At 38.7% G+C, this 21,187-nt stretch overlaps 1 protein-coding gene across 5 annotated transcripts in view; it reads left to right on the top strand.

The window, feature by feature from the left end:
- CNOT2 (CCR4-NOT transcription complex subunit 2) overlaps positions 1-21,187 on the top strand; it is a 151,353-nt gene that overhangs the window by 31,927 nt on the left and 98,239 nt on the right. Inside the window, exon 2 of one of the 5 annotated variants that reach the window (XM_073327791.2) lies at positions 14,134-14,206. The exons of the other annotated variants lie outside the window; for them this stretch is intronic. The gene's annotated coding sequence lies outside the window, so the exon portion shown is untranslated. The remainder of the gene's footprint in view (positions 1-14,133; positions 14,207-21,187) is intronic. 5 annotated transcript variants of the gene reach the window in all.

Raw genomic sequence — 21,187 nt, 5'->3', positions numbered from 1 at the left:
CAGGACACACTAAAATTCTAGAAAACAGTCCACTAGAAATGGTTACCATTTAAAGTGGACCAGATTTCAGGGAGGGATGAAGGAAAAAACCTGATTTCTCCTCAGTCTACTTCCATTCTTTGTGTTCTGGAATACTTAACGTACTTAGTCCCAGGGTTATGTAACTCACTGGTAAAAGTTCATTTGGCAGCCAGTTCAGCATATTATACTTTGTTAATGGGAGATCACTGTTTGTTTTTTCATTGTTCGATCAAAAGGTTTATCAAATGAATGTCCCCCGGTTAAGGATCTCAATTTGGTGTTGACCATGCTGGTAAAATGGCCCTTTGAACTCTTGGCCAAGTGTACTCTCTCTCACTTATCAAGACAGCCTTCAATATTGACATGATGTCGGTCAGCAAATTTGAGTGAATCAAATACCTTTATAGCTGATCCAGCTTTCACTTCTTTTCATAAAGACAAATTAGTTCTCAGATTTGATCCCAGGCTCTTTCCTAAATTGGTGTCTGATTTTCACATTAATCAGATTTATTAATTTGCCAATTTATTTTTGCTAAACCTCATTCTAATAAGAGGGAGTATGTTCTATGTACTGTGGATGCAAGAAGGACCCTTGCTAATTATTGAGATGGAACTAAGTGTTTTCGTAGATTGTTGAGTGAGTTTGTTCATAGAATCATAGAATATCAGGGTTGGAAGGGACCTCAGGAGGTCATCTAGTCCAACCCCCTGCTCAAAGCAGGACCAATCCCCAATTTTTGCCCCAGATCCCTAAATAGCCCCCTCAAGGATTGAACTCGCAACACTGGGTTTAGCAGGCCAATGCTCAAACCAGTGAGCTATCCCTCCCCTTCACTAAGTGCTATTGTTAGTGTAAGATACCATATAAACCATTCAACTGTTTTTGTTTTTCTTCCCAGATTATATCCTTATGGGTTAAGCAATGTATTGCTGAACATTACATGCTAGAAGAAGGTTCTGTGCCAGCTTTGGTTTGACCACATTCCACAAGAGTGGTGACTATTTACTTTGCTTGTCTTAGGCAGATACCAGTTGTTGAAATTTGCAGGGCTGCAACCTGAATTTAGGTGCACACTTTCACTAAGTGCTGTTGTTTGGATCTGGCCTCTAGAGCACACCCTGTATTTGGTAGTGTTGCTGCAGTGTCTATTCAATTAGGGCTCTGTTTCTGCCTCTAGGTCACTTTTCTGCATTAATCATCAGTCTGTCCCATAAGTGGGGAATATGCAAAGCTTGTCAAAGAAGAAATGAACTTGTAACTGAGATTCTTCGAGGTAGCTCTTCATATTTGCACTTCTTACCCATCTTCCCCACTCTCTGAGCCCTTGTTTATTCTGTGTCTCTGGCTTTGCACTGGAAGGAACTGTTGGGGGTAGGTGCTCCTCCTCCTATATAGCCTCACCTTCAGTACATCAATGATACTGAGGGGAAGGAGGGGGGTGAGAGTTCTCCAGTTTAAAATGCTAGAAGAAGGTTCCACGTAAGGCACCATAAGGTGGTGCAGTACTCATAAGTGAATATGCAGAGCTATCTCGAAGAATCTCGGTTAGAAGTAACCTTCATTTATGAAGAGACCCTTAAACCATAAAACCTGTTATAAAATGACAACTGCCATAAGTGGCAGGAGGCCTAGTACAAAAGCAATATTCTTTGTAGCCTCCATATCCAAAAGTCTTACAGAGGGGAATTCCTTCCTTCCTTCTGGTGGAAGACAAATAAGATCTTTTCTCCTTTTCCTTTCTACAATTAAAGCAGTTGATATAACTTCCTCAAAGATAACACTTATGTCAGACACTCTGTCTCTAGTTTCCTATCTGAGGTAACAGAGAGGTGCCAAGAGTTAGAATATTCACCAAGTAACCGTGATAGTCCAGTGAGCAGAGGCAAATTCACAGTTCAATAAAAACAATGGGTGAAATTGTGGTGGTGTTGTGTTTTAAATATAACTTTTTGTTAGTTATGGTGAGTTCAGCTTAATTGATTGCATGATCTGGCCTGGATGCTTTTAAAGGCTTTCCTAAAAGCCAAAGGCATATTGGTCTATCAGAAATATCTATGAAATAAGTTGAATTGAAAATTCGAAATATTTGTGATAATCCTAGACTACAATCTATTAACATAATAGATTTGAGGAAGTGTTTTACTAATCAGTGGAATGTGACCCAAAAATTCTAGCATGGGAAGCGATAGAATTAGAATTTGCTGTTTTTATAGATTCCTATATTGTTGACTGCTTTATTATTTAAAAAATAAATCAAACCTAAAGTTCCCTTTATCATGCTGAACAAATTAACTTAGGCCTTGTTACTGTAACTTCATAAAAATGTCAGTACAGAATCGAATATTGAATGCAATAGCTTCTTTTGTACATATTGTATTATAAATCTGAATTAATATCCTGGCCTGTCTAGGGGACTAGTAGTCAATCTACAGTCTAGCAACTCTAAATTTGATGGTTTGTTTCTGAATAACCACTACTAAAAGAGAGTCAGTACACTGGGAAAGGCTGCACACCCAAGCAGATGAAAACGTTATTAGCACTAAGTAGAGGTCCTGTAGGAAATGAAAAGGAAAAAAGGCGTGATCGCAAAACATGCTGCATCTTGGAGGTTAAATGTATGAATAAAATGAGAATTGTTAAAAATCAAGCTGAATTAACTCTTGCCAAGGAAATTAAATAATGAGTTTTTTTTATTTTAAGTTATAAGGGAAAGGGAAGTGAGGAAGGATGAGGTTGGGCCACTATGCAGTGGAGATGGGGGAGGAGATTTAAAGATAATTTAGGTATGGCCCAAAAACTAAATTAATACTTTGCCTTAGTTTTCAATAACAATAACAACTGAACATGGGCATGAAGGCAGGTTGGCTGATGGAAATAAGTGTAGAGAAATGGAAGATTCCATATCTGAGGTGGAAAAAAGCTTAGCTTAGGCCATGTCTACCCAACAAACTAGGAGTGGGCTAATGAAATTTGCTGCAGATACAGAGTTGGAGGGCATCATCAGTACACAGGAGAATCGTGGTGTTGTACGGAAAGATCTGGATGACCACGAAGACTGGAGTAACAAATAAGAAGAAATTCAATAGTACAAAATGCAGGATCAGGCACTTGATCTTGTCTTGATCTAATAATAGGGTCTAGTGATAGGAATTTCTACCGTAAACTGGGGGCTCATTGGTTGGAAATGAGAGAAGAAGAGAGACCTGACTGTGTTGGCAATCACCAGATAAGTGTGTGAGCCGCCAATGTGATGCCGCTATGAAAAAGGCAAAGGTGATCCTGGAATTTATCCGGCAAGGTGTTTTCAGTAGAGAGGGAAGTATTCATGCCATTCTGTAAGGCACTAGATCTAGAATATTGATACAATTTTGGTCACTCATGTTCAAGGAAGATGAATTCAAACTGGAACAGGTACAAAAAAGAGCTACTCCTGAAGAGCAGGGGAATGGAAGGCCTAGCTTATGAGAGGAGACTGGAAGTGCTTGGCTTGTTTAGCCTAGCAAAATGAAGGCTGAGAGCATGTGTGAGTGCTCTTTATATATACAGCAGAGGGGTAAACACTGGAGAGGATGAAGAGCTATTTAAGATGAAGGACAATGTTGGCACAAGAACAAAGGAGTATAAACCAATTCAGGCTGGGAATTAGAGGGCGGTTTCTAACCATCAGAGGAGTGAGGCTTTGGAATGGCTTCACAGGAAGAGTAGGTTTCAGAGTAGCAGCCGTGTTAGTCTGCATTTGCAAAAAGAAAAGGAGTACTAGTGGCACCTTAGAGACTAACCAATTTATTTGAGCATAAGTTTTCGTGAGCTACAGCTCACTTCATCGGAGGAGTAGTGGAGGCAAACTACTTATTAGTTTTGAGAGAGCTGGACAAATTTATGAATGGGATTGTATGCCAGGATTGCTTCTGATGTTGGGGGACAGGGCTCGGCAGTCCTGGGGTTCTCTTCTGGTTAATGTCTTTTGTTCCTAAAAATCTCATTCCTCAGGGCTTTAGCAGTCACCAGTAGGGGTCAGGAAGGAATTCTCTTCCCTCCCTTACTCCCATGTGGCAGGGACACTCACTCACTCACTTTCAGTTGCATGGTTGGTTGGTTCTTCCTCACAGACTCAGGGTCTGATCGCCGAAGGAATTTCTCCCCAGGACAGATTGGCAGTGACCTTGGATTTTTGGTTTTTGCTTTGTTTTGTTTTTGCCTTCCTCTGCAGTGTGTGGTGTTTTGACGGGATTATCTGGGTATATCTCACTTTGGCCTGGGCTACGCTGTGGGGAGTGGGGGGTGTGTTTCCAAACTAAGATACGCAACTTCCGCTATGCAATTCGCGTAGCTGAAGTCGAAGTATCTTAGTTCGAGTTACCTGGCTGTCCTCACAGTGGCAAGTTGACCGCGGTGGCTACCCCGTCGATTCTGCTTACTCCTCCTGCCGAGGTGGAGTACAGGTGTCGATTTGGGGATTGATTTATCACGTCTAGGCGAGACGCGATAAATTGATCCCCGATAGATCGATCACTACCCGCCGAGCCGGTGGGTAGTGAAGACGTATCCTTAGTCAGCTCTCTACTATTGCAGGGAGCTCTGGCATTGGTGCCCCCTTGGTCCCTCTTATTTTCTGCCTGTGGCACAGAATAGTTTAGTCTCCTGGAGGCTGTAAGTTTGGTTGTTGAATTTAGTGTGTGGGTGCTGAATGGTGGTTGGTGGTTTGTGATATACAGGACTAGATGCTGGTGCTCCCTTCTAGCTTTAAACTCTCTCTGACTCTAAAATGGCATAAGATTGAAGCTGCATTAAATTTGAAAATGTATTTCTGAACTAGATAATTTAGTCCACAGCTTTTTCCCATTTTTTTATTAGTCAGTTGAAAGGCTTGTTACATCTGAATTTTATAAAGCAAAAGTTCTTATTCCACCATAGAGTATTAGCTCTTGGGAGAGGAGAGCTTGGTGGAATTAAAATGTGCATCTATGAAGGAGAGATGGTAAAGCAACAAAATGATCCAGCTGGTATGTGTTCTATAAACACACACACAATAGTTAACAATATGCAAATTTACAGAGTGGATCAGGCCAAGGCAGTACATACACACACCATTCCTTATGGGCAAAGAAGAATACATAGAACACTTAAGAGAAACATTTTAACATCCGTTTGGACAAAGTATCATTTTGGTATGTACCATGACTCAGTTAACATCCGATTTAACACATCGGTGAAAACAGAGTGCACTATCTACACTGGTGCTTTACAGCACTGAAACTTACTGTGCTCAGGGGGGGTGATTTTTCAATCCCTGAGCGAGAAAGTTTCAGTGCTCTAAATTGCCAGTGTAGACAAGCCCTGAGAAGGAATACCACGTGAAAACCCATTAGCCTGTTATTAAAGTGTGATCATAATAGGGTCTGTATGGTGTGAAAATGTTTTGCAACCTCACCCAGCATTAAGAGCACAATCCAAGGTTGCTCTTCCTGGAGCGTGTGACTATTTTCTTTGTCTTATTGTGAGGGTAGATACTAAATTCTGTTTTCATTCTGCGATTGAAGGAGGATGTGGAGACTTTTCATCTTTCTTAAAACGTTACATAATTTCAGAGCTAATCAAGAAAGGATTCATTTCAGTCTTCTCTCAGAATTTATTTTTATTTCCCCAATTTCAGTTCTCTATGAGCTTGAAAACTGAATGTGCTGTTTAAAGCCATGCTCAGTTTGGTTCCCTTCCCAATCAAGATTTTGGCTCCAGAGCAAGTAGATGCCCAGGCTAATGTTTATTAACAGTAGTTAAATCGTATCTGTTACCCATTTATCCAGGGGAGGAAAAATATGAAATGGGAATTTCTCTGAGGGACGAAGCTTGGAAACAAATCTGTCAAAATCTAGGGTATTGGGCACACTTCCTCTTTTTCCAACAAATGTCTAATTCAGAACATTTTAAGACTTTGCTGAACCAGTCAGATGACAGTAGATGAGCATTGTGGACAGTGTAAATGCTAGCTACGCATCCATTCACATCTCAGTGTTAAACATCTTTTGCCCCATCAGGTGACTGCTGACACTTGGACAGTTATTTGCAAACAAATCTCAGAAACATGAAACTACCTCATTATTGCTGTTAAATTCTACCTCCTCAGCCTTGATGGTTGACCTTATAAAATCCTAGCTTTAAAAATTACCTGACAGCTTTTAGCTTTATGCAAATGATTTACTGAGACATAAGCACTTACAATTAGATTGCTTACCTTGAATTATGTGGTTTGGAGGGAGTGTTCTGCATGCTGTGCTCGAAAGTTTTGTGGTTTGTTTGTTTGTTTGTTTGTATTTTATGTTAATAGTATTCCCATTTCATCCAGTTTTTATACTTAATCATTTTCCTGTTGTGAGGATATGCTTTTGAAAGAGAGATTAGAACTTCCTCTAATAATGTCTTCTCAAAGATCACTGCAACCAGTCTGACCCTGCTTTAACTGATAAGGAAAGAAGGAAATTTTCATGGTTATAGTTAAGTTTTTAAAAAACAGTGTTCTGTTATATTTTAGGGCAAAGCCTCAGTATGCAAGTTTAACTGTGGAAATAGTTTTCTGGCAATGAGTTGAAATGGTGTGTCCTCCTTGAGGCTCAGCCCATGGTTGTAAGGTCTTACAACCATTTCAGCTGAGTGGGACAAAAATCAGTAGTGAGGACATTGGTGAACTTGGTCACTTAGGGGGAAAAAAATTCAGGTAAGACAAATTTCCCTTTCCTTGGACTATGCAGTCCTCCACTGATGCATACATGCATACAGAGATTTTTGTTGTAAGGCTCTATGTACACGTTAGCTGTATTCAAAATAAATACCAATATATTTTTGTCAAACAGAATAGAAGAAAATCAGAGAATTTTTGATGCTGACTTTAGGGAGGTGTTCAAATTGATTAACAATAAAATTATCCATTTTTTATTAACTTGTAAATAAAGTGAAAATAGTTCCCTGTTCTTTCTCTGTAGATATTGAATATTTCAGAGTGGAGAACAAGTTTCCTATTGTATTCACACTCCTGCAATTTTAGATGAAATATAAAAAAGTTAATTTTAAATCTTAAAATGACTAAAAAGAGAGACTTCTCATAGCAGGTAAGTTCAGAGTTCAGGTTGCTTTCCCTTCTTGATCTTCCTTTTGTGTATAATTTGGACCTGCGGGATGCCAATTTTAATATCCCAGTGTGCCCTTGACATCTAGAACGAATGGTAGTGAACCTATAGCTGTAGTACCGATGTTCCAGTTTGGGTTACCGTCTCCTTTTCTGAAGGTTCTTCACGATTATAGCAGAAGTTGCAGCAACCTTTAATATAACAAGCTAGCCATAAATATGCTATTCCGAGGCTAGTTATTTTGGCTCCTTCCTAGATTCCAGAAATACAAGCAGTTTTCTAAATCATTTTAGTTGTTCCAAAATCTGGTCAGCTGTGTCCTGCTTTAAGGACCAATTGTTACATCCTGACCACTGATAACCACTTACAGCCCTTCTAGACTATTGTATAATGCAGGGGAAACACAATGTGTCTGAGGGTATTGAATAAATGTGAGCACCATCATTGGAGATATCTGCCTTTTTCATAATCTGAGATTATTGCATTATTATTACTTCCCTGTGACAGACAAGTAGAAACTCTGGTATTCTCTCTAAATCTAGGCCCTAAATTTCTTTGTCTTGACCAAAATTTAGATCCTCTGAAAATCATTGTTCTATTCTGTGAGGTCAAGGGTCTCTAAAGAATGCTCTGCAACAGATAGACTTTATTATGTATCTCTGAGTCGTCGTATCAAAGAGGTACTCTTTTCCTCTTCATTGCTGAGCCTGTTCCATAAATATCACTGTACTGGGTGGAAAGGTTTCAAGTGGTGTAGTATGTAGGATAGCGTTGTGGTCATCCTACTTTTTTGCACAAACACTATAGACTGATGTTTCTCTTGATGACATCTGTTCCCTTCTAGATGCAGCCCTTTCTCTCAGAGCTTGCTATCAATCATATGTTTGGGTGAACTGAGAGTAAAAGAATTTACTACTTGCACAGATGCTTCGTTACTTTCTTATATTCCCAGCTGCCTATTCTGATCTGCATTTTTGTGTGTAAACAGTTCATCCTTGAACTATCTGCTATAATAATAGTTATTTGTTGAGGCTATCTATTAATCATCGACAGATTTTTGTGTTGGAAACTGCGGAAGTCTCTGTTAGGGCTGAGCAGTACATGAGCATGACTGAATGGAAAGGAAGATGCCAGAAATGAAAGTTCTGTGATTCACTGCTTCTTGCTCTCAGAACAGAAGAAACAATCCATCAATCCAGATTGATGGATGAGGATGCAGGAAAAAAAGGCCTTTGAAAGAAATACTTTTTGGAGAGGATATTTAAATGTTCTTATTCTGTATTAAAAATGCAGATGTGAACATTGCATTGATGCATGATAAGTAAAAATGAAACTGACCCTTTCATTATCAAATCTCAGTGAAGAGCAAAAAGGAAAATTGGCACAAATGAAAAATATTTCAAAAAATCTTTTTAATGTAAGATGATGATGTAATGTAGTTTTCACCCCTCCCCCCATATTTATGTTGACAATGACTTTATTCTATAGATGCTAAAATACTTTCCAGTTGTCTCTTATCATATATGAAACCTTAGGATTCAACATCTGTTTCATTTTTTGTATTGTGGCTTACTGTATATTTGACTCTAATAGAAGCTATTACATCCACTTACTGCTGTTCAAGTTGCTTTTCTGAAGACTAGGATGACTTATTTTCTAAGGCTATGTCTGCACTACAGACCTTACAGCTGCAATGCTGTAAGGTCTCCTGTATAACCACTCTTTGCTGGTAGGAGAGAGCTCTCCTGCTGGTATAATTTAAACCACCCCCAGCAAGCAGTGCTAGAAGTCTCTTGCCAACATAGCACTGTCCACACTGGAGCTTTTTGTTGGCGAAACTTTTGTCAGTCAGAGATGTGGTTTTTTTTCCCCACACTCCTGACCAACAAAAGTGCTAGTGTAGACATAACTTAAGTTTCCAAATTTCCACTATGCTATTCAATAATATTATCTTCTGTTAGCTCGTGTTAAACTAGGATAAGGATAGGAACAGCCACTAGGCCAATCATATCTCCTCGGCATTGCAATTTATTTTAATTCAAGGATCTCTTTTGGGCAACTGTGTAATATTTCTGAAGTGTTTCTGTCAGAGAAATTATTACAAACAAAGAAAGATATATGTAAAATCTTTCTATATTTTTGTAACAATATTTTTTGAAAATTGAAAAATGCAATTAAAAAAACATTTCAAAGAGGAATGGCCAGGTTAAAATAACTTTTTTTAAAAAAGTGTAAATATATTTTTAAAATGTCAGTTTTAAACTACATTTTGCTGTACTGTCTCTTCATTTACATTTCTCGCATATTAAACAATGCAGATTAGCAAATTTCACTTTTGTTTATACTCCGTAGCCAAACTTTATTTTCTTACATTCTAATAGTGTTGCATTGTTTGATGGCAGACACCAAATTATTGTTGAAACTGCATAAATAAACTTGAAATACTTAGTAAAATTAGATTTACAAAATCTACATGATAGACCAAATTTGACCTCAAAATGCTCCTGAAATTAAGCTGAAGGTAATGAATTTGTAATAGAACTGTTGGAAAAAAGTTCAGAATATTTTTAGACTGTCGGAGGTAGATTTGAAGTACTGTTTCAGCATAGAATGTTTTAATTTTTTCTTGTAAAATGGATTAGTATTGATATATGCTATTCTTTTCATTGATTCATATAATTTAATTTGCTGATACCTTAGTGAAATCATGTTTTAAAATTCAAGTAAAAATTGGTTGCATTGACAAAACAGAACCTCTTTTTTACTGAAGTGTTTCAACAGAATAGTGTATTTGTTTTCTTTTTTGATAAGAGGAACTGGGATGTGCTTGACTAGTTTTTTCTTTTTTAATTGAGGGATGGGGTGAGAGGGGGCTTTGTCTTTATACCTGTCAGAGCTTGGTCTTGCTACTAAATTGAGGTCTCAGTCCTGCTCCATCCAAGCATGACTAAATCGGAGTGCTTTAGAAGGTAGTCAGTGCTGTTTTTTAATCGATGAGAGGGTCATAATATAGTGGCACAAGGCATTTTTCCACCACCAGAACTGAAAGTGATGCCTCTTCAGTGCAGTCAGTTTATACTTTTAGGAAGTGAGAGATTAGTGCAGGGATGGCCAAACTGTGGTTCTTTTACCATTAAAGTGCGTCTCCTCCCCTCGCCCCCATTCTCCACCAACCAGACTGGGTGGGGAGGCGGGGAGCTCAGGACCTCTGCCTTGCAGCAGGGTGGTGGGGGTGGGGGTAGGAGAGGGGTCTTGAGGTGTCAGCCCTCTGGGGGGCACCTGCCGGGGTTTGAGGCTTCAGCAGGAGCGGGGCTGAAAACCCAAGCCCAGGCGCCTTCTATGGGTCTGAAGCCCTGAGCCCTGGCAGGTGTGCCCCGGCTCTCCAACTTCTGAAGATTGTTGTATGTGGCTTAGAGAGTCAGTGAATTTGGCCACCCCTGGATTAGAGGAACTGAATCTGGGTCATTTGCATGGCATTGCAGAACGTTGCCCCTGTAGGCAACTCAACTGACTCAAGGAATTGTCTTTTAACATGCAAGAGAAAATGGTAATCGGGTGAAGTGAAATGGAATTAGAGTACTACATTAACTGAATGAATATATTTTTTAGTTCTCTTTGCTAAAAATACACCTTTTTTTCTTTCCTTTGGATTGGTCAGGACAGGAGTAATGCAGAGAGTGCGCACACTGAGCCCTTAAGAAGGAGTACATCTTGTTTGTCTCTGCAGTAACCTCTGAGTGTTTTAAATAGCAGCAACAACAGGCTATAAAGGAAAAAGAAAAGGAGTACTTGTGGCACCTTAGAGACTAACCAATTTATTTGAGCATGAGCTTTCGTGAGCTACAGCTCACTTCATCGGATGCATACTGTGGAAACTGCAGAAGACATTATATACACACAGAGACCATGAAACAATACCTCCTCCCATCCCACTGTCCTGCTGGTAATAGCTTATCTAAAGTGATCATCAAGTTGGGCCATTTCCAGCACAAATCCAGGTTTTCTCACCCTCTGCCCCCCCCCCCCACACACAAACTCACTCTCCTGCTAGTAATAGCCCATCCAAAGTGACCACTCTCTTCACAATGTGTATGATAATCAAGGTGGGCCATTTCCTGCACAAATCCAGGTTCTCTCACTCCCTCACCCCCCCCCCCCCCCACACACACACAAACTCACTCTCCTGCTGGTAATAGCTTATCCAAAGTGACCACTCTCCCTACAATGTGCATGATAATCAACCATTTCCAGCACAAATCCAGGTTTTCTCACCCCCCCACCCCCATACACACACAAACTCACGGCTGTTACTCTGAAACCTATAAAGGAAAGTTTCTTCTTTTTCTCTCCAGATTACGATGGCTATAATCTGTAGCATTGTGGTCTAAATCTGTAAAAATAAGTGGGAATGGGGAAGAAATCCTATGGACTTTAACAACAATGAAGATAATTCCTGAACAACCAAACTGAGCATTCTCAAAGGTTAACATCTATTCACAGGGTTGTAGATTATTTTGGAAGAGGGACACTGTGTTTTAGTGAATATGATAGTTATTGCCTATCTTGGAAAAATTTAGATTTTTAAAGAATTTTTTTTTGCTGTTTTGGTTAATTATGTACACCTATTTAAAAAGTGTGGTGAACACTCCCACAAAAAAACCTATGCCAGCTACAGAGGCAACAGTCAGTTAAACCAGGAGATAAATTGGAATGTAACAATGTAATTTATAATTAAATCTTTGATGCAGCCTCAACATTAGCAAAATTGAAGAGCAAATCTGTAATGCGCTTCTTAGTTACAAACAGTGGAACGTTTTGTTCTGAATTTCCTCAAGTAATTCTGTAGTTTTACAATTTTAGTTCCAGTAGGTTTTGGGGTAGTGTATTCTCAATATTTGAATCACAGCTGCAATGGAATCTTTATTGAGGGCATGTCTACACTTACCTCTGGAGCGATCGATCCAGTGGGGGGGAGGTCGATTTACTGCGTCTAGTGAAGACGCGATAAATCGACCTCCAAGCGCTCTCCTCTCAACTCCGGTACTCCACTGGAGCGAGAAGCATAGGCGGAGTCAATGGGGGAGCGTCAGCAGTTGACTTACTGCAGTGAAGACACCGCAGTAAGTAGATCTAAGTATGTCGACTTCAGCTACGTTATTCACATAGCTGAAGTTGCATAACTTAGATCGATTTTTTCCCTCCTCTCCCCCCCTCCAACCCCCCACTGTAGACAGGCCTTAGTGGAATCTCTAGATGTGTTAATTTTTTCTACCTTTATGGAAATATGACCCCAAGTATCTGAAACTGTATACACTTCTTGTTCAAGACTAAAAATTTACGTATGTGGTTTTAGTTTCTTGTGACCATAGGGTGCAGCTAATTATGTGAAAAGTCAAAGTTCAATAAATTTTTTTTTTAATTGCAGCTTTGCAGCAATATTTTATACAGATAGAAATCATGTTAAGAGATGTACTAACTCAATTGCTAAATGATATTGCCATCGGGCATGGGTCCAACAATAGTCCAGCTATCCTGGGTCCCACGGGGCAAAGGCCAGACCAACCCCTTGCACTACTTGCTTTAACTGTCTTCATGAGACAAACACCTAGTGTATCCTGCATTCTTATCAAGACTTCATGGTATAATAGTAATACGTTTTTCTTGCACCTTTCAGTCCAAAAGGATCCCAAGTTACAGAATAAATGTATAAGGTTTACTTTAACATCTCTGTGGTGGAAATTATGTAGCCCTTCTGAGAACAACCTTTCCTACATACTTGTAGGAGGGAAAGTGAAAAATAACTTTAAGAATTTTGTTATACAGAACAGTTAACCTTTGCTGCTATGGCTACCTCCCAGCTTGGGTAACACCTTAACTGTATGAAAAGTGCCATATACTCTTCCATGCAAAACCTGTGACTTTTACATCTCATCCAGAAGATAGTCCTTCATCAGCACAATGCCCTAGAATACTGTACTGAGTCACAGGTCAGGGTGGATCCTACTATGTCAGTACCGCATCCTGCACCACTTGGGTTTTCCATGCATGTGTCCAATTCAAGTACTGACAAAGTTTCCAAAGAGATTACAATCCAAGAGGGTCCCTTTCCCTCCCAATTTTTCATGCTGTAATTTAAAAAAATTCTTTCTCTATTGGCTTTGATTTTCCTTCCATGATCTCATTCAGTCAAACAAAGCTGATTTGGAGGCCTGCTCCTCTTTCCACTGTCCCCTTGGATCTGGAAGCACAGTTTGACTTCTCCTGCTGTCTTCACTGACTTTTTTCCCCCTGTGTATTATCTCTAAAAACTATTATTATTGATATATGATAAGCCTAGCATTTGCTTGCATTCTGCTCTCAGGGCTGTTTGGAATCATTTTATTTCATCAGCTGAGGATGCCAAATTTCCTCTAAGGTGCAGTAGTACATGGGGGTTGGGGGTGAGTGCCTGCCCTGTAAGGTGCAGTAATAGAGAGGGGCTAGGAGAGAATAGAAGCCTCCCAAAAGAAGACAGTAGAAGCAAAAAAATAATACAATGCATTATAAATATAAAATCTATTGTTTTCTTATGGTTTAGTACTAGATTTTATTTCCAGTATGTGTTCTTTCCAGAAAAGTCTGTCTTAGTTTTTCTTTAGGTTCAAGAATATTTACTGGTATTGTCTAAACGATATGTTTTGATGAAGTTTTGACAGGCTTTGTTTCTTACTCTATAAAATGTTAAAGTTTGTACATTTAAGAAATTCTTAGCAAGAATTTAATATACTGTAGTTAATGCTTTTATTGCATTTAGTTCTTTTAGTTTTAAACTACTAATGCTCCCTTTTTTCCCACCCAAGAAACTGAACAGTCATGTAAAAATGTGAACTAAGAATGATTTTTTTTAATTGGTTTTTTTTTTTGTAAACTTACCAAACAATGAACTGTCTGTCTTGCTCAGGGTCTCAATGTATCCTTACTAATAACTTTATTAATCTACTTCATTTACAGGAAGTGTTCTTCAGTCAAAGTTTGCTTTCTTCAGCAGAGACAAAAATTTAATGGGCAAAAGTACAGTGTTTAGGTAGGTAGATATTTTCCTGGTGTGCTCAAGGCTCTTCTAGGAAGGACTTCCACTGTAATGGAAAAGGCTTCAGAATGAAAGATATTGTGCTTTAAAAGTACTGTATGATGGATTCCATAATGAAATGATGAGGAAGGTTTATCCGAAGTGTATTAATGTTGTCAATTAGCTACTCTTCAAATTTACATTTGTTAAATGAGACTATAGAAAGTTCTTCAGAATATTGTGTATGTGATGTTTATTTCCTTGTGTACCCTTTTCACTTGGCAAATATTTTTATTTAATACTTGTACAGAAACGAGACTCTTCTTTTTGACTTTCTAGTATTTAAAATCTAGAATGTGAATTTCCTAATAAGTTATGACAGGACTAGACTTCCTTGATTTATCTGATATTTTTCTACATTTAGGGTAGCTGAATGTAATGGGCTTCATTTAAATAATAAAAGGTTTCTTTTCCAGTTTGTAATTGTCTCTGTAATACTCTTTATTGCTAATAATAATTTCTGTTAAGAAACCACCAGTCTGGTTATGAACAGCAGTATGCACAGAAAATAGATAAGCCTTACATTCCTTTTTAAAGATGTTTTCTTTACCCTCTTCCAAAACAAACTCAAAACGTGAACTAAAGCTTTTTCAAATTAATATTGTCGAGTTTGCAAATATTTTATTGGATTCCTTTGCATTTCTTCAGATCAAACAAAACTTACAGGTTAGTAATAGTTCCTGAAAAGTGTTCATTTAATGCTCATTAAGAAAGGAAAGAAAGAAAAAGAGACACGTTTCTTTATAATTATGTAGGGTATTTCTTAAGTGGCATTACATTTAATTCAAATAAAAAGCCTTAGGGCTCTACTGTTAAAATTTTCAGAGTAACAGCCGTGTTAGTCTGTATTCGCAAAAAGAAAAGGAGTACTTGTGGCACCTTAGAGACTAACCAATTTATCTGAGCATCCGATGAAGTGAGCTGTAGCTCACGAAAGCTCATGCTCAAATAAATTGGTTAGTCTCTAAGGTGCCACAAGTACTCCTTTTCTTTTTACTGTTAAAAGTGGAAAGTTTATTTTGTGAAATGTATGTTTATTTTATACAGTGTTTTCAAAACATTGCAGAGTTTAATACCACTGTTTTTACACTATGTATCTAATGTAGTAGTACAATTCAGCATAAATCAGATTGTAGCATGACCTAAAGGGAGGAACTCTATTAAATAAAAAATGAGCTGGCGCTTTCAAATAGAAATGTAAAAAATAGCAGTGTAAAACAACATTTTTTAATAATATTTGAATGTAGGAACCTCAATAGATAACCCCACACAATGAACAGGATTTCATAGAGGAGCCTACAGAAAAGTAAAATGTCAAATGGTAGGAGAAAATGATCATGTTCATCAAAAGCTGTTAAAACAAATTGAACATGGAAATAGCAGAGATGGTGATAAGAACAAGTCAGAACATGTCTTAACTGAATAAGAATCTTCAACAAGACTGCTATATATAAGAGCTTCCAAATATCAGGAATAACTTGCCTGTTGTAATTTTTTGTTTTACTTCACACTTTTTAATGAATATTTTCTTAGTTTTAATTGTTGAACAGTTTCAGAAAGTGCTAAAAATTATTTTTCTTTGACTTGCTGTCAATACTGTGATGTAGCCTATTGTGCTTAAGTTTCAGAGTAACAGCCGTGTTAGTCTGTATTCGCAAAAAGAAAAGGAGTACTTGTGGCACCTTAGAGACTAACCAGTTTATTTGAGCATCCGATGAAGTGAGCTGTAGCTCACGAAAGCTTATGCTCAAATAAATTGGTTAGTCTCTAAGGTGCCATAAGTACTCCTTTTCTTTGTGCTTAAGTTGTAGCTATTAAAATATGAAGGTGAATCTTTCTCTTGTATACTCCTATTTTTCTAGTCCTTGTTATGGGGATTTCTAGTACCCTGGTGGGAGAATGTCAGGCATGGGGTGGTCAGCCTCTATGTAGTTTACCAAAAAAATTCTGCCTCTAAAAGTAGTGTCTTAACTGATGTTTTCCTCAAAGCAAAACTGGACAATACACCTTATTTCCCACCGAGAGACTAATTCTCATGAATACTTTGCTTTTTGTACTTTAATGAACTGTCTGTTCCTGAGGCATTGTAGGCTTACCTTCAGTCCCCAACACAGTGCATAAAAGAAGTTGAAGGCCAGCATGGCATTTCCATTTGTCTCTTCTGCTCTCAGTTAGCTATCTTTCAAAACACAACAGTGAATGAATATGTGCTGCTGCCAGCAAATTCAGCAGTAGCCAGCTGCAATCCCTAGAAGCTGTGGCACAGTCCAGTGTTCATAGTCTGAAGACAAGACCCATGCTGAGTTAAGGACTGTGACCAGAGGCAGATTGCTATTTTTGCTGATGTACTGATTTAATCTGAACCAGGCAATAGGAACAGCTATGTGAGTCAGAAGCTCTGCACACTTTTTGGGAAGAAAAGCCCTTTAAAACAGTAAGGTCAGAATTTGTGAGGTGGCATGATATTAAAGGCTGGCCAGGACAGCAAAAAAGACAGAAAGGAGGTAGGAGGAATAAGGGGAAAGCATTGCTCAGGACCCAGCCATGGAGAGGGTGAAGCTGTCTCAGTTCCTTTCCTCATCTGGTTTGGTGAGAACGTTTTATAGGATTAGGAAAAATAAAGCCCAGTGGTGTAAGTGTAAATCTGTCCATCTTTGGTGGTGATAGTGGCAACCAGAGTATCAATGCTGGTTGATGCAATGAAGATGCTGCAGTCCAAAGTTTCCTGCCACTCTTCCACCCACCAATAGATAAGTGCTCTCCAGAAAAAAATGTCCAAAAGGGGTGGCAACCTTGTGACATCAATAGTGCCCCAATCAAACTTCTAATAATGCATACACCAGAGGTCCCCAATGCTGTGTCCGCGGGTGCCGTGGCACCCGCAGGGGCATTTTTGTGCACCCGCAGGACACCCTGCCACTGAAATGCCGCCAAGAAGTGTTGCCATTTCTCGGCGGTGAGGCTTCTTGCCGCGGCGGCATTTTGGCGGCGGGGTGTCTGGCGCCCGGCACAGTCTTCTCGGAATAGCAGTATGCTATTCCCACAAGAAAGGTTGGGAACAACTGGCATACACAGTCACATCTTCTCATTTTAAGATTCTGCGTTGTTGCTATAACAAATACGTCATCTCCCCAGAACCCTTGAAAATGCCTAATCAGCAATTCTTTCAGTCCAAACAAATATTGCCCATCATTTCTTTAACTATCACCTCTCCTCAATTCTACCTAATCTGTTCATGAATTAAAATTCCCTTAATTCTACCTCTTTCCTCCTCTTCCCCCCTCCCTGCCCCATTTTGGACAATTTAAGATTTTGACACAATGCAGAGACGTACTGGGTCAGATTCTAGTTTTCCTGCTTTTGTGAACTGGTACAGGGACAATAAGAATTCTGGATCTTTGGGTGGTGGAGGAAAGAGGAAAATCTTCATAGAAGATTAGGGTTGGAAGAAACCTCAGGAGGTCATCTAGTCCAACCCCCGGCTCAAAGCAGGACAAACCTCAACTAAATCATCCCAGCCAGGGCTTTGTGAAGCCAGGCCTTAAAAACCTCTAAGGATAGAGATTCCACCACCTCCATAGGTAACCCATTCCAGTGCTTCACCACCCTCCTAGTGAAATAGTTTTTCCTGATATCCAGCCTAGACCTTCCCCATTGCAACTTGAGACCATTGCTCCTTGTTCTGTCATCTGCCACCACTGAGAACAGCCTAGCTTCATCCTCTTTGGAACCCCCCTTCAGGTAGTTGAAGGCTACTATCAAATCCCCCCTCACTCTTCTCTTCTGCAGACTAAATAATCCCAGTTCCCTCAGCCTCTCCTTATAAATTATGTGCCCCAGCCCCCTAATAATTTGGTCACCTGGTATATACTCTCTGTGGATGCAAAGTGGGCTATGTATTCCAGATTTCTCAAAGATAATGGACTACTTGAGCACATACTGATAAATGAGGGAAATCTAATACTCAAAAACATGGCAAGCTTAAAGGATGGAAGTGCTGGCTGTCATCAGCATATGTAAATTGGCAAAATAGTAACAGAGCTGGCAGCCTTCTCCAAGATGGTTTTGTTTTAAAATGGGGAAAAAATAACTATCAATATGTGCTTCTTGAAACTGGAACAAAGAATATATATACTTGGCAGAAGGAAGACTCCATTTGCAAGTGGTCAGAACCTTATGTATTCACAACAGACCTATTCACAGGAGATGAAAACTACAGAATAAAATCAAACTGCCCATATTCTACTCTTAGGCTCACTTGCACTGCAGCAGGCTGGACTTAAATTTTACAGCAGGATTCCTGATTTCTGTTACATGTCTACCTAATGCAACAATCTGGTGCAGCAGACTGGAAATTCTGTGGCAGCTACATCTAAATTTTTTTTAAACCTGAGGTTTTAAAGGGTTAAAAATGAAAATGATTGATTTAGCTATTTTGTTTTGATATTAAATTCAGTTTAATATAATTTTGGCCCATACATTCAGATTTTATGTTCACAAATTTTTGTAATCATAAATATCTAAGTGCAGCAAGTAGTTAGACAAGGTAAGTAAGGAAATATCTTTTATTAGAGCAACTGCTGTTGATGAAAGGGACAAGTTGATCCAATAAAAATATTTTTTCTCCTCTAACTTGTCTCTCTCATATGCTGGGACCAACACAACTACAATAACGTTGCAGTCAAAGAAGTTGTCGGGAGGAAGCTGGAGGTTTTGGTGTCTGGGTAGGGGACCTATGGGGCCTTTCTGGGTATATGGAGGATATTATTGGATAAACAAAGCTGAATGTTTCTTCAAAAATTACCAGGAGTGAAACAGTTAATGTTGAAATTTTAAAGATAACTTGGTACCTGATTGAAAAGAATGAGGATAATGATGATCACGTTGTTAGAACTAAAGTTTAGATTCTCATCACTTCCTATCTTTTCCCTAAGTAGAAGAAGTTAGAAGGTAAGGAGGAAAAGACCAATATCTGTGATACTTGTTTCTTCTTGTTAGCTACAGAGGTGGTGTTTCAGGTCTTGTAAATCAAGGATTCTCAAGTTGTTTGAAACCTGCTCATTTTCCCCCCTCTTCTCATGGCTAGTCCTAGAATGCCTTATGTTGTTGCAGCCCCAAATCCCAAAATGCTGCACTGTTAAAGTTCATGTGGTATATATGGCCAGTAGAGACATCAATGGTTTGAATTCTAGCTTCGAAGACCAGAAGGGACCATGTAACCATCTAGTCAGAGCTTCATCACAGGCCATAGAACTTCCATAAAGGCCATAGAATGTAAATTTGATATTTTTTTTTAAATGTGAAAAGTGTCCTTTTAAAAAAATTATTGAACTGTGATTTTCCCAGTCAGTCTAATTGCTGCAGCTGTTTACAGTTGTGACATTATTTTCTCACCGAGGCTCTGTCTATGCATTTATAATTCATTGATCACTGCAATTCTAGGAACGCTTTTAAAATGAAAACTTGGTCTACAATAAGTATCGTGATGCCAGAAAATAACCTTGGGACCCAGGTTGTGGACTTTAACCGAAAGATTGAGAATCACTGTGTAGACCTCACAGAGCTTCTTGATCTCTTTTGTTGCTAAGACCAAAACCAATCAGTTAGCATCCAGTACTATAATCCATGTGTTAGATACCTGAATATGATAGCATGAAAACTGAGTGCCAACAGTTGTTAGAGGCTGCTCATTGTGAGTATAAATACCAGTCACAATTCTGTCATATTCATTTATTTACTGTTCATAATTAAATCTAGATATAGAAAGTCAAATAGTCAAATAGGATCCTTCCAGATAGTGAATATAATGCAGCAGAGTTTCTTGCTTTATCCTGATCTCTGTTGTATCTGAAGTTTCCTGTCTGAAACCTTAGTAAGCATTCCTCTTAAGCTTATTGAGTCGTGGTTATTTTAACCTCAATGGGGTAAGATTCCTTTTTCAGCAAGTCCTCAAACGTTTTTCTAGACTTCTCCATAGAGTTTTTATCCACAAGCTCTGAGAAGAATTTACTTACATTCTAATCTCTAATATTACATGACTCCTGCTGCAGTCTTCAGTTATATCCCAGTATTTTAGTACTTTTGTAGTTGTGGTTCACTGTCACTTATTATGTAAATTGGGGACTGAAGGCATTCAAATATGACATTTCAACCCATCATTAAAGCTATTTTCTACCAACCATCCATTGTATTTCTATTTTCTCATTTCAGAATCTATCACATTTTCACTTTGAGAGAAAGGTTACATTAATGAGGATTCTTAACTAAAGAAAAGTCAAACAGATTTATCTAGATAAGGTGGTCCACAAAGCATCCCTAGACCCTGCCCAGTTTAGAACATGAACTCAATTCTAAATAGGTCAATAATATGTAAGTAAAATAAACTAAGTAGGTTGACTTGTTGTGCTTGATAAAACCCTAAATCTCTGATTTTTGTATTGTGGGGCCATGCCATCCTTCTTGCACCCTTAAAAATGTTTTCCAGGATTGATTAATCTGTAAACCTGCTCTCCCTCAATCCAAATGAATACTCTTAGAGACAGCACTCATTACCCTTTCTTCATTTAATCAATGAGGCAGTCTACATCCTGTGACAGACTTTTCTATCTCTGTGGCAGAACTCACCCCAAAATGCTGAGATTGTGTACCTTCTGTCCCCAGACAGTTCTGTTATTTGGCAATTCTGAATTTTTCATATTGTAAAACTTAATTTTGGTGCCTCAAATCCAGCAATTTGGACTACGCTGCTTTCTGTATTGAATGTGTAGATAGTATCTCTCCTTCCCCCCCCCCCCCCTTTTTTTTTTAATATAACTGAAAAACATGGGGATATGGGTGAATTTCCAGACATGGGTTTGGATATCTTGTTTTTCTTTGGATGTATGCAAGCAAGAAGGATTTGTAATGTATAACATAATCGCTTGACAGTTTTTGTTA

The sequence above is a fragment of the Lepidochelys kempii genome, chromosome 1 (genome assembly GCF_965140285.1).
Source record: "Lepidochelys kempii isolate rLepKem1 chromosome 1, rLepKem1.hap1, whole genome shotgun sequence".
In the NCBI taxonomy this organism is placed as follows: domain Eukaryota; kingdom Metazoa; phylum Chordata; order Testudines; family Cheloniidae; genus Lepidochelys; species Lepidochelys kempii.
Note: the sequence above shows the minus strand (reverse complement) of the source record. Positions and strands in the feature narration are given on the sequence as shown.